At 51.1% G+C, this 11,585-nt stretch overlaps 1 pseudogene; it reads left to right on the forward strand.

The window, feature by feature from the left end:
- The first annotated feature begins 275 nt into the window (after positions 1 to 275).
- Positions 276 to 11,585, forward strand: part of LOC117802797 — a 12,099-nt pseudogene continuing 789 nt past the window's right edge.

An 11,585-nucleotide genomic window follows, 5' to 3' on the forward strand; every position in this document is an offset into this window, starting at 1 on the left:
AATTTCCAAAATTGAGCTAGACCCGGGGCGGGGACAGGCGTCTTCACTGAACTGAGCGCACCGCATCCTGCACTGCCTCCACCGCCCGCAGGGGGCGCCCGAGCCCAGCTCCCCGACCCGTGGGGGGCATGAGCATCCCTTCTGCGGGGAGTCGGACCCACTCAGGACCCTCTGTGGGGGCTTTCGGAGGACGTGGGTCCACATCCACACTGACAGGAGCCCGGCCTCCTCAGGACCCTCCGTGGAGGCCTGGGGTAGGATATGGGGCTAGGACCATGGTGACAGGACCCGCTGTGGAGGACGTGGGGTCGCGTCCACACCAACAGGAGCCAGGTCTCCTCAGGACACCCCCCCACCACCACTACGCTGGAGAAGAAAGTGAGGAGAAGCCTCCTGAGCCGGGACTGCTGAGGGGGTTCGTGCTCACAGGACCCCGCGGAGGAAGGGCGCACTGTGTAGACCGTTGGGTTTCCTTGACTTTGCGGTGACGTGGGGTCCCGTGCGGGGCTGTCGGGTCTTTCCTTTCTGGTCTCGGATCCGCTCCGCGGATCTGCTGTCCCGCCTCTGTGTTTATGCGGGCACGAATTCGGTTCCTGGGGTTTCTCAGGCAGTCTGCGGTCAGGGAGCAGCCGCCTGCCAAGGTGCTCGTGTTCCCTCAGCCTCCGCCCTGCAGGGTCTTTCCTGCGTCCACACCCGCCTCAGGGTTGTCGGTTCCGTGTCTGTGACGACGCCGCTGGAAGTTCGGTGGCAGCGACAGCGGGGACTCTGTAGACGGCTTCCGGGAGAGTAGATATTTTCACAGTATCGGTTCTTCCATGAGCACAGAGTCTCTTCCCATCTCCGTGTGTCTCCCTCCATGTCTGTCATCAATGTCCTACAGGTTTCAGAGAACAGGTCCGTCACCTCCTTGGTTAAATTTACTCCTAGGCATCTTGTTCTTTTTGATGGAGGTGTGGATGAGATCGGTCTCTGAATTTGTCTTTCCCCCTGCTGGTGTATAGAAATGCAGTCGATTTTTGATATTGATTTCGTATCCTGCAAGTTTACTGAATTTATCAATTCTGTTAACCTTGAACGAAAACTGCTAGTTATTTTACCAGCAAGAATGGGTTTTTTGGGACTAGCAGAGAATTGCCATCTGGGACCTGTAAGCTACCGCCACATCACAGGCAAGTGCGAGAAACAAAGGAAAGGGACATTATTTCTTGGAAGAGGAGGAAGTTGGGAGGGTTGTTTTGCAGGAAAGTCCACCGGAGAAAAGCAGGGGTTGGGGGGGTGATGGAGGTTTCTCACTGGCTGAGCTGCAAGAGTGGTGGGTTTCTTGGAGGAAATGAAACGTTCATCTTCCCCTTTGGGGCCTGTAACTGATGAGTCTGTCCTGTGGAAGGTTCAATGTTGGGTCTGTAACTGACACTGAGTGGTTGGCTTCCCCTTCCAGACTCCCCTTCTGGCATCCCCAGTCCACTTTGCTGAGGTTTCCCTTCATGCATTTTCACAGTTCTAACCATTTTTTGGTGGAGCATTGTGGAAAATTGGAATTCCAAATCCCACTGCTTCTGCACCCGAGAAACAGGGGCCACCGATATAATCCTCCCATGAGTCTCGCTAACATGTGGCCTCCTACAAGGGCGAGTGGTCTCTCCACGGTGGGTGAACTGTATCTGGGAGGGCTTGGCCTCCATCACAAAGTTTGATGTCGTCTCTGCTTCTCTGGAGTGGTGCTGACCTGGTTATTGGGGAGAGTAATTTACTCTGTAGAGATTTGAAGCGTGCGGTAAACGTGTCGCTGCAGCAAAAATGTCATTTCCTTACCACATTTGCCACTTCGCATGGGATACTTCAATGTGTTTTACCCAAAACAGGGACACTCCCGTGGAACCACCACATAATCCCAAGTGAGGAAATCATTGCGGTTTCCACATTATAACCCAGACCACCAGCCCACCTCAACTGTCACCACCTGCCCGACTGTCTGAAATGTCTTTCTCCATTCTGATCTAGTTTTCTTTTTCCAGAACTGCTTCTGAGACTTTCCCTTATTTGGGTAACTTTGACAGATTTAAGCAAGATGGTTCCCACCTGAGTGGCTTTTTCTGACTCTGTATGCATTAAACACTAACTCCGCTTTCCCCTTGGCCCTGCTGCCACATTCTACTTTGCATCTCTGGATACGTCACGTAAGTGGAATCATACAGTATCTGTCCTGTGACTGGCTGATTTCACTCAGCGAAATGACTTCCAGGTTCAAGCCATGTTGTAGCCTGTGTCAGAACTCCCTTGATTTTTAAGGCTGAATCATGTTCCATTGTGTATATACCACATTTTGTTTATCCATTCATCTGTCAGTGGACACTGGGTTGCTTCCTCCTTTTGGCTGTTTTGAAAAATGCTGTCTGTATAAGGGAACATGAATACTTGCTCAAGTCTTTGCTTTCAATTCTTTTGGGCACATATGCTAAAGTGGAATTCTGTGTTAAATTTTTTGAAGAGCCACCGTATTGTTTTCCACAGATGCACGATTTTACTTTATTCCTTTATATGGCATAACAATATTGCCATTTATGGATCTACCCCATTTTGTGTATCCATTCGTTGATGGACACTTGGGTTGCATCCACCTTTTGGTTATTGTGAAAAATGCTGCTATGAGTATTGGTGTACATGTTGTTGGTTTTCTTTGAACCACTGTTTTCAGTTCCAGGAGTAGAATGGTTGAACTGTATGGCAATCCTATTTTTGTCTTTTTGAGGAAATGCAAACTATTTTACATATAGGCTGCACCACCATTGTGCATTTCCCAAACAAGGTTAAAGGTTCCAGTTTTTCAACACCCTTGCCAACATCTGTTATTTTGTTTTCTTGATCATACTGATTCTAGTGTGTGTAAAAGGGTATGTCACTGTGGTTTAAATCTGCATGCCATAATGACTAATGACGTTTAACATCTTTTCATGTGTTATTGATCATTTTTATGTCTTCTCTGGGGAACCGTTTATCCAAGACCCTTGTCCATTTTTAAAATTTTGTTGTCCTTCGTTGATGCGTCGTAGAAGCACTTTGTATATTCTGGATAACAGACTCTTGCCAGTTAAATAATCTGCAATACTTTCTTCCATCCTGTGGGCTATCTTTAATGCACAAAGGTTTCTGATTTTGAAGAAATTAAATTTCTCTATGTTTTCTTTCCTCGCTTGTGATTTGGTGTCAGATCTAAAAGCATTGCTAAATCCAAGGTCATGAAGATTTATCCCCATTTATTTCTTCTAGAGTTTATAATTTTACCTCTTATATTTAAGCCTTTCACTTATTTTGAGTTCATGTTTATACGTGGTGTGAGGTAAGGGTCCAGTTTCAATCCTCTGCACACGGATAACTAATTGTTTAGCACCTTTCATTGAAAAGACCATTCTCTCCTCAATGTAATGTTGTCCACCCATGTCAAAATTCAACTGACCACAGATGAAGGGCCTTATTTCTGGGCTATCAGTTAAATCCAACTGATTGGTGTGCATACCTTTATGACAGTATCACAGTGTTTTATTTGCTGTTGTCCTTTTTTTTATTATGTTCAATTAGCCAACGTATAGTACATTAGTTTTTGATGTAGTGTTCAACGATTCATTAGTTGGTGTATAACACCCAGGGCTCATCACCACATGCCCTCGTTACTACCCATCACCCGGTTACCCCATTCCCCCTACCTCCCCCTTCCTTCTGTAACCCTCAATTTGTTTCCTGGAGTCCAGAGTCTCTCATGGTTTGTCTCCCTCTCTGACTTCTTCGGTTTTCCCTTCCCTTCCCTTGTGGTCCTCCATGCTATTCCTTATGTTCCTCATATGAGTGAAACCATATGATAATGGTCTTTTTCTGCTTGACTTATATCACTTAGCATAATATTTACTGTTGCTTTGTATTAAAATTTGAAATTGGGAGGTATGAGCTTCCATCTTTGATTTTCTTTTTCAAGATAGTTTCGGCTATCTTGTGGTCCCTGATTTTCCATACAACCTTAGGATTAGCTTATGTGTTGCCTTCCAGAGGCCTCTCTGAATTTTCCTGGGAAAAACGTTGAATCTGCACTTTGCATTGTGTACCATTGCCGCCTTATCAGTAGTCCATCTTTTCCTCCCTATGGGGTGTCTTCACAATTATTAGGTTATTTAGGTTTTCTTTAATTTCAACCAGCAGTGTTTTGTAATTTTCAATGCACAAGACTTGCACCTTAATTAACATTTATTCCTAAGTATTTTGTCAATGTTGATGTTACTGAAAGTGGAATTGTTTTCTTAAATTCCTCTTTGGATGATTCATTGCTAGTGTATACAGAGAAGAGAGATTTTGTGTATTGATATTTTGCCCTGTAACTTCACTGAATTAGGTGACTAGCTGTAGTCATTTTTTTGTTGACTCTTTAGGAAGCTTTCTATATAAGATGTTATCATCTCTGGTCTCTGAATAAACATAGTTCTATTGTTTCCTTTCACACATGGATGCCTTTTTTCTTGCCTCGTTTTTCTGGGTAGAACTTTTAGTACATTACTGAGCAAGAGGTAAAAGCTAGAATCCTGGCTTTGTTTGTGATTTCAGAGTAGAGTTGTCAATCTTCAAAATTGAGCATATCTTTGCTGTAGGTATATTGAACAAATTACCCTTTGTCCTACTTTCTTGAGTGTTTAATCATGAACTGACATTGGGTTTTGGTTAGAAACTTTTCTGCATCAATTAACATAATCACATGATTTTATGTAAAAAAATATCGTGGCATATAACACTGCTTGGATTCACTATGTTGAATAACCTTTGAAGTTTTGGTTAAAAGACACTTGCTGATGGTACACAATACACTTATATCCTTTTGGTTTCATATAGAAGTTATTCTGATGGGGTTTCATGTATCTGTTTTATAAAAGTTATAGGAATATATTTTGCTGATTTTGAGATGATTTGATTTGGGTTGGTGTTAGCGGTTTAAAGAGCATTGGCTGGGACTACAGAAAGGATTATTCAGAGATTGGGGCTGGAGGGATAGGGATAGATATATTTTCAGGGTAAGGAATAAAATTCAGGGTAAAGAGTTAAGGTTAGTTAGAGTTAAAGACAAAGGGTTAGGGGTTAGAGGTTAGAGAGTCAGGGGTTAGGGTTATGGTTGGGTTAGGGTTAGGTTTTAGGGTTAGGGTCTCACTGTCCTCCACTGCACAGAGCCCATTCTCCTCCAGTAACCAGAGTGATCTTTTTGGAACATAACCTGTGAACCTCTCTGTGGTCTGCTTCCCACCTACCTATCTTCTCCAGCCTCAGCTCTCCATCACAGCCCCCGGCCCCGCCCCCCAGGTGTGTGGTTGTCCCACATGTGCCTCAGGCCTGACTCTAAGCATTTGCATTCATTGTGCCGTCTGCCAAGACCACTCTTCTCTCTCCCTGCTTCATGTCTGTCTTCTCCCGCATTGGCTGGGCCTGGACTTTCCCCCTGAGGGGTGTATGTAGTTGTCCCCTCTTTAAGTGTAGCCCCTGCCTTTCCTGTGTGAGCAATTTACTAACTTACCAGGTATGAGGAAGGCACAGGGAAGTAGCCCTACCTAGTGCCCGAGCAAAATAATCAGTCTTGGGGTGCTCACCATACTTGCTGATGATGGGGGAGCTGCTGTCCCCATGGTAGGGAGCTGCTGTCCCCATGGTAGGGAACAGGTAGTCCTCTCCATGGGAGACCAGCCACATGAGTCAAGTTGGACAAGACTTCAGACTTCTTGGGACTAGGGAGATACAGACTTGGACCCAGAAGCTTACACCCTTGGACTCAAGGCTGGGATCTAAGCAAGCCCCCTCTTCTTCCAGGGGTCCTGTTTCCCCTTCCCTGCCCCCAGTCTGCACCTGATTCCTGAGCTGGGGGAGTTCAAGGTGACCCCTTCTAGGAATACCAGAGGTGACTGAGGACCTTGTTAGCAGGATGCCCAGTAGCCTTCAAGGGAGGACCCCACAGGAGGTAGAGACAGCTCTGTGGGGGCCAGCCACAGCCCACTCAAAGTAAAGTGGGCAGGTGGCTGGCCCTGCTGGTTCTACCCAGTCTGTAGGGCATAGAAACAAGGGCTGTGCCCAAAGGTGCTCCACTCCTGGCCGGTGGGGACAGGACCTGCAGGGGTTCAGTCAGGGGAGGGCATCTGCAGAGTTTGCCCCAGAGCTCAGCACACAGGGAGTGTTCCTGGCTCCAGCATACTGACTGTGTTTCCAGCCTCGGAAGCCTCAGGCTCTCTGTTGTTCGTTGGGGTACTGATGGCCCCCATCCCTGGGAGCAGAAGGTAGGGAGGCCCCACTGGCAGATTTGCTCAGGACAGACCAGAAGTTGGCTATTGCTTAAAGCACCTCAGGGCCTGCCCCTGTAAAGAAGGTGCACGTGTCCATGGCCCCCAGCTCTGGGGTTCTGCTGCCAGCCTCTGGCAGTGACCCTCCTCCAGCCCTGTCCCCTGTCCCTGTAGCTACGTGGTCTTCTTGGAGCTGTTCCTGCCAATGGCAGAGAAGCACTTCATGGTGGACACAGGGTCACCTACTATGTCTTCACCAACTGGCCAGTGGCCGGCCCCGTGTGCCACTCTGGGAGAGCCAGAGTGTGGTGGTCCTCAAGGTCCCTGGTGCCCCGCCCTGGGAGGATCTGTCCATGCATCGCATGGCAGTGATCAGCAGCTCCTGGGAGCAGTGATTCCTCCGGGCGGTGGCCGACCTGGTGTGCACAGACATGCACATGAAGTTCCGTGACCACGTGGGCGTGGAGATCCTGTCCCGGCTCTTTGGCACCCGACACCCCTGTTTCTACGGGTCGGCCCGCGAGAACTTCAGCTACAAGCACTGGACCCAGTCCCAGATGTACATCCCCAGGGACCAGGGTGACTTTTACTACATGGGGGCCTTTTTTGGGGGGTCAGTGGTGGAGGTTCACCGACTGACCTCGGCCTGTCAGCAGGTGATGGTGGTCGACCGGGCCAGCGGGATCGAGGCCGTGTGGCCCAACGAGAGCCACCTGAACAGGTACCTGCTGGACCACAAGCCCTTCAAGGTGCTGTCCCCGGAGGACCTGTGAGAGCTGCGGCTGCTGGGCTGGCCCCGGGTCATGAAGAAACTGAGATTCGGGCTGACCCCAAGAATGACCAGGATGTCTGGAACTCAGGAGGGGCTGCCCCCGTCTCGGTCAGGGGGTGCTGCTCTGAGCGGAGCTGTCAGAGCAGATCCCTACTTCTGTCCCATTGAGGGAAACTGTGGAGCCCAGCACTGCCCACACGGCGCGTCCAGGGCTCCCACCACACAGGAGGCCTCCCTGGGGGCACAAGCTCCTCTCTTTGTGGTCGGTGCATTTTGATCACTTCTGGGTCATTTGCAGCTGTGAACAGCTCCAGTTTTATGTCAGATGTTTTTCTGTGTCAATGCTGAGCAGCCATCTTTAAAAAGAACAATTGAGGGAAGAGGTTTTCTCCCTGGTTCTAAACAGACACCGCCTGGTGGGGCTGGGAGCGGCCCTGCAGCAGCGTGGAGCCAGAACAGGCCCTGGCGGGGTCTTCCCTCCCAGTCCTCGTGCCACGCTGCGGCCATGGGGCTTCAGGGTCAGGGGTGCACAGAGCCACCTCTCAGAACCCCAGTCCCCTGACCACCAGAGGCCTCGGCCATGGCCACGAGCTCAGCTTCCAGGGGCATGGAGGCTTCTGGGTTATTCCCGGTTCCTGCCTTGCTTAAATGGCTGTTTCTGTGCTGGTGTTTGTGGAACGTGGGCACTGGCTCCGTCTGGATGCACGTCCTATTGGGATTCCTCACTTCCCACGGGAGGACTTGCGCTTGTGGACTCTCTCTGGAACATCTGCCTGCACTGCGTCTTAGCAAGCATTTACTGAGTGCCTACTGTGAGCTCAGTCACCAACAAGGGGCAGAGCGTGAGAGCGAGAACTAAGATACAGGATCCTGGCTCCTGGGCCCTCCTGGGACTGGCGATGGCCCCATCCTCCTCACTCACTACTTTCCTGTTGTGGTGTAATGGACATAGAACTGATAGCGTTAAGCACGTTGAAGTATAAAATTCAGTGGCAATAAGTACATTCACTATTCTGCACATGCCACCTCCAACCATCATAACTTCGTCATTATCCCAAACTGAACCTCTACCCAGGAGACCCTAACCCCCCATTCCCCCTCCCCAGCCCCAGCACCCAGCAGCTCCTTCCACCTCTATGAACTGGAGTGCTCTCTGTCCCTCGCAAGTGGGGTCCTCCAGTATTGGTCCTTTAGGGCCTGGGTTATTTCACGTAACACAGTGGCCTCAAGCTCTTTCCCTATGAGCCTAGATATGAACCACCTTTCCCTCAAAGGAGTGGCTCAGCCCTCTCCTGTCTAAGCCAAGCCTCCTCAGTCCCCTCTGCTCCCGTCATCTTCCTCCTCAGCCTGAAGATGATCCCAGCCAATCCTCAGCTTTGAAAACCTGTTCAGTCCAGATGCCAAACACACACGCCGGGGCCTCGGGCCTCACCTACCCTATCTGTCTACCTCAGGTGCCTGCCCCCCACACCAGCTGGCCACCTGCTCCTCCCACGGGTGTCCCCATCTCAGGAGAGGGAAACGCCAAGTCCAGACCCTTGGAGTCCTCTGTGACTTCCTCCTTGCCACCAGCTCTCCCGCAGTGAGGTGGCTACTGGAGGGCGTTCACTGTCCAAAACATTTAAAGGCATATGTGAGTCTCTGCTGCCTAGGGCAATGGATAACAGTTGGGGCAAATAGAAACCAAGCAGAATCACTGGAAGAAAGGCTGAATGATGAGGAGCTTTAGGGAAGAAGGGCCTGGAAGCTCTGACTATCCCTAGTCAGCTCATCCAGCAGTACCCTCATTTTCTGGGAGGGGGATTGCTGGAATCCTCACTGTGTCCTGCTGCCCCACATGGATCGCTTTTTGAAGGCACATCGTCTGGGCCATCTGAGGACCCAAGACTGTGGGTCTGTGGTCTGGAGGGATTCTGAGCAGAGCTGGTGGGATGGAAGGGCTGCAAGGCACAGAGGCAGGTTTCCAGAAAGCCGTCTGGGGTCCCCGGCATCCTACCGTTTTTGAATCAAAGCCTGAGACCTTGAAAAATGTCAGCAATGTTACAGCATGGGCTAGAAAAACAAATGTTTCTGTGTGCCCACCACCACCTAAACTATTGGCTGTTTCTTGTCACTTGAGCTGAGTATAAACGATTGGGAGTCGGGGCTTGAGGGAGAGTTACTGAGCCAGACTTTGTGTTTGGGGGACAAAGGCCATCCAGACAGACTTGGGGTGGGTCTGAGGAGGGGGCCCAGCTGAGCGACTGCTGTCCGCTGATACCCCTCAGCCCGCCCAAGTGCACCAGCTACTGGGGGAGCACCTGCCCCTCCCCTCTGTGGAGGGCCCTCTCCTGCACCAGCGGTGCCCCCTCTTCTGCCAGCCACTGACAGAAAGAACACAGGCCTGAAGCCCTGCAGGGGACCTCCACTTCCTCACGTTCTCCGCAGGGCTGCTGGTCCCCAGACTAGATAACTGCTGCTGGTCTGAGGGTGACCAGCGCTGCCTCCATGGGGTTTCCTTTGCTGGAGTCCTTCCCCCGGAGGTCCCTGCATCTCTGACATGTACTCCCTGAATGCCTATCCTCCCCCTTGGACTTGCATGTGTTTGGTCTCTGTCCCTGTGGAACCCAGTGACTTGGAGCATGGTTTGGACCAGAAGCATGGGAAACCTTTCTCTGGCCTTGGGTTGTGAGCAATAATTTTGCCCTTTGTGGTATGTCTTCCAGCTTTCTGCATTTCCCTGGTTTCTGGGTGGGCCGCAGGAGGAACCAGCCATGTCCTGTCTGGGGCCAGGCTGTGGTGTCCCAGCAGGAACAGGAGCCTTGGCCCCGAGATTGTGCCCATAATTCCTAAAGAGGCTTTTGTGATTACCTCTCATCTGTAATCCATCAGGGATTTCAACATCGAGTAAGGGAAATTCTAGTCAAATAAACACAAAAAAACGAGTCCCCTTTGAAAATAGGTGGGCAGACACAAAGGTCCCTATTGCGTGATTCCACTTACGGAAACATTCAGAATAGGTAAAGGAACAGAGAGAGAAAGCAGCTTAGGGGTTGCGAGGGTGTGGGCTGGAGGAAAAATGGTCAGGCAGGGCTCCTGATTCAGGGATTTTTTGGGGGAATGAGATGCTCTGCAGCAGTGTTCTGTGGTGTGGTGGCAGAGCGTTGGGAATGTGCTTAATGCTCATGATTTGTTCAATCGAAAACAAATAATTTTATTCAAAACAAATAATATATAGTATATAGAACATGAAAAGATAAAATAAGTTAATATGTACCTGAGAAAAGAACATGGGGGGTGAAACTGTCTGGGGAGGGGGGTGCGTCGGGATCGGGCTTTCCCTGCAGAGATTCGGGCTCTCCCTCCTCTGGTAGCATCTCTCCCTGCAGAGGTTCAGCCTCTCTCTGCAGAGGCTCAGGCTCTCCCTGCAGGAGTTCAAGTTCTCCCTCCTTGAGTGGCAACTCTCCCTGCAGAGGCCCAGGCTCTCCCTCCTCTGGCGGCATCTCTCCCAGCAGAGGCTCTGGCACTTCCTGCAGGGTTTCAGGCTCTCCCACCCTCATTTCTCTCTGCATAGGTGTGAAGTCAGTTGCTGGCTCCCGGTCTCCTGCAGGAGTCAGTCTGGACACCACCTCGCCCTCCAGAGCTGCTGATGCTGGAGCAGCTGCTGCAGGTGGCCCTCCAGCAACAGTTGGACTATCCTCCGGCTCTGGGGGTGTGCTGGCTCCCGCTCCTGCACGGGGCTCCTCCAAATCCGTGAAAGGGCAGTTGGAGGCAGCTCTGAGGCATCAGATGGGTTCACAGCTGTGAGAGAAGAAAAGCTCTCCCACGTGCGTGCCTGCCTGTCCTTGTGCCTTTGCAGAGACAGAACCCAGCCCAGGGACTCCCAGAGAAGAGGCAGCCAGGAAGGAAGCCTCACCAGGATGTCTTCCCTGACTGCAGTCCACCAGCTGGGTGCTCTGCGCTCAGCCTTTGCTCCTGACCCACACCAGCCTCTGGGGGCTCCTCCATGCGTGATCTGCACTGACCATGTGCACACACCCACATACACCAGCCTTCTCCCCCTCAGGCTCGGCCTTTGTGGGCTCCAGCTCCCAGACCAGAGTCCAGCGATGGCCCACCATGGGCAATGGTCTGGGCGGTGTCAGAGGACTTCCCCAGGCAATCCCCAGCACCTGCTCCTGGAGAGCTCTCTGCAGTCACTCCCTCTGTCAGGGAGATGGAGTGGGTGTCCGTCAGCCTCTTACCTCTGTCCTCTGTGGCACTCTGCAAAGACAGCGACTGGTAGCCAGCCCACAGCCATCACAGCCCTGCCCAGCCATCCTCACTGTCCTCTTGCCCATTCCCCCTGCTGCTCCCAGATCAGACCCAGAACTGTGTGTGGATAGCCCTGCACCCAAGACAGTCCCCATACCTGCAGGACTCTTGGGATAAATTCTGGGCAGAAGGGCACAGCCCCAGCACACCCCGTCCCACCCAGCCAGCCTTGACCTGGGGTGTGAACATGACCCACCTATCAGGCATCTGACCCCTCATCAGCC

Source organism: Ailuropoda melanoleuca, chromosome 6 (genome assembly GCF_002007445.2).
Source record: "Ailuropoda melanoleuca isolate Jingjing chromosome 6, ASM200744v2, whole genome shotgun sequence".
NCBI classification, from domain to species: Eukaryota; Metazoa; Chordata; class Mammalia; order Carnivora; family Ursidae; genus Ailuropoda; species Ailuropoda melanoleuca.